This window comes from Mollisia scopiformis, assembly GCF_001500285.1.
Source record: "Mollisia scopiformis unplaced genomic scaffold LY89scaffold_30, whole genome shotgun sequence".
Taxonomy (NCBI): Eukaryota; Fungi; Ascomycota; class Leotiomycetes; order Helotiales; family Mollisiaceae; genus Mollisia; species Mollisia scopiformis.
In genome coordinates this window covers 623,156-625,879 of record NW_017263610.1, presented here as the reverse complement: position 1 = coordinate 625,879, position 2,724 = coordinate 623,156, and positions in this window count along the sequence as shown.

Sequence of the window (2,724 nt, the reverse complement as noted above, 5' to 3'; positions counted from 1 at the left end):
TCACACGTAGCTCAGACGAAGCTAGTGCCGACCCTAAGGAAGTCTCGTGCGGAAGCTCGCTCTACCACCGTCCAAGGACCCCAGGTACCGGTCAGGACAACACAACACTATCTGCCCGGACCACCTCGATCGTCTCCCAAGCCTGCTGCCCCTACGTTTCATTGGCAGGGCACTCCCAGCCGCCAGCAGTCAGCAGCTCCCCCTGACCCAAAGACTAGCTAGTGTTTCAACTACAAGAGGATTAGTCACTTTGCGAAGGACTGCCCTTCGGTTATACACTTGGATATTACCAACATGGAGAGTGCATTAGAGATAGAAGAGATTGCAACCTACCCTCAAGGCCACGTGGAAGAGGAAGAGGTAGAAGACGATGAAGACAACGCAAGTCAGCTTATGCCGGGAAATGGCGCAGCCTAAGGGAAGTCTCCTTCTTAGGCCGCTTTGTCGATTGCTCAAAGCTAGACTTACGAGCAATGATGGGTGGAACACACTTTTCGTACCCATGTACTATCAGTTTTAATGCAATTAGTACTACCGTTCACCCTCTCATCGACACTAGAGCAAATGGCTTTGCCTTCATTACTTCTGCCCTTGCCCGCGACTTTGCGAACTTCACTAGTGCTAAGTTTCAGCGCTTACGCTCTCCTATCCCTGTTTTAGGCTTTAATAGCAGACCTGGACAAGCTATCTCTCATTGCCTACGCCTCCACCTCACGGTAGACGGAAGGAAGCAGCTCTCAGTCCCTTTTTTGGTTACAAAGCTCGGCTCCTATGACATTATTCTAGGCCGCACCTGGCTAGAGATGTATCAAGTCAAGCTAGACGTAGCTAAGCGCCAACTCCTTTGGCCAAAGGACTACACGCCTTTAGACGTACGATCTACTTTGCCCGACAAGCACGTGCCTCGCTACTATATGAGAAAGCTCCCGGTTGGACTTAGAAGCCAGGACTAGTTGGATACCGACTGTTATGACTTAGTAGTAGAGATCCAGGATCAACAACGAAGAAGTGGTGCTCAACATAGCTATGCCTAGCTAAATATCAACAGTTTAAGCCCACCTTCACCGTCCCCGCCGCCACAAGAGCCTAGTGCTACGCCACCAAAAGTGCCAAGCCTCCTACCTATACCAAAAGAGGAGCTTATGTCAAAAAAGCCACTACTAGCTCGTCCGCCCCCACCTATATCGGCAAAACCGCAAAGTTATGTGCCCCGACTACTTGGGAAGCGTACCCAGTCCCTAGATAACCGAAACAATATGCATAAGATGGATAATGCCTTGTCTAGAAAGCTGAGTCAAAAGCCAACTCCACCGCAGCCTCCTCCAAAGCTATCAGACTACATACCAATACCAAAAGCTATGGACCTCTGTTTAATTACGCCAGAAGCGTTCCACCTCAACCTTCGCCAGCCAAATACTAAGCTCTTTACCACTAGCTTATACGAGCTAGATCGGTTGATTGAGGATAAGCGTCATTAAGAAGCACGGCCAGGAGTAGAGATCAAGGAAGTCGAGCCGTCTATCCCAGCAACATACCAAGCATTCGCTCGAGCTTTCTCTAAAGACGATTCCAACACACTGCCTCCCTCTCGCTCGTACGACCATAAGATCGCCCTTGAGAAGGACGAAGCGAAGCTTCAGTTCACGCCTCTTTACAAGATGAGCGCTAAAGAGCTAGCAGTCACTAAGCAGTACTTGATAGACAACTTGTTTAAGGGCTTCATTGAACCTAGTCAGGCCCCATTCGCGGCACCCGTCCTCTTTGTGAAGAAATCTAGCGGAGCCTTACGATTTTGCATCGATTTCCGGAAGCTAAATGCTATTACGCGCAAAGACCGGTATCCATTGCCATTAATCGACGAGACTCTCGCCCGAATCGCCTCTGCGAAGATCTACACGAAGCTAGACATACGCCAAGCCTTCCACCGAATCCGAATGCACCCTGATTCGGAAGAACTGACTACCTTTCGTACTCGCTATGGAGCGTATAAGTGCAAAGTCTTGCCTTTCGGACTTACTAATGGGCCTGCTACGTATCAACGATATATGAACGATATATTGTTTGATTACTTAGACGATTTTTGTACTGCTTACCTCGATGATATCCTTATTTACTCCGATAATCCCCTCGAGCACGAAGAGCACGTGAGAAAAGTGCTGCAACGACTTCAAGACGCCGGCTTGCAAGCTGACCTCAAGAAGTGCGAATTCAACGTGACTCGTACGAAGTATTTGGGTTTCATTATTAGTATAGAAGGCATATCTGTAGACCCAGAGAAGACGAGAGTGATAGAGGAATGGAAGCGCCCTAGTACGGTTAAAGGCGTATAGTCATTCTTAGGCTTCTGCAACTTCTACCGCCGATTTATTAGGGAATATGGAAGGATTGCAGCTCCCTTGACTTAGCTTACGAAAGCGAACGTCCCCTTCCACTTTAATAGCGATTGCGAGACTACTTTTAAGAAGCTTAAGCTACAGCTTATTACAGCACCAATTCTACAACACTACGACCCCGCGCTCGAGTGTATGATAGAAACGGACGCCTCCGATAGTGTAGTTGCAGGAATCCTCAACCAGAAGCATAGAGAGCAGTGGCTACCTGTGGCCTATTTCTCTAAGACTATGGCCCTTGCTAAGTTGAATTACGAGATCCATAACAAGGAGATGCTGGCTATTGTGAAGACTATAAAGGAATGGAGAGCTAAACTAGCCTCCACCCCTACAC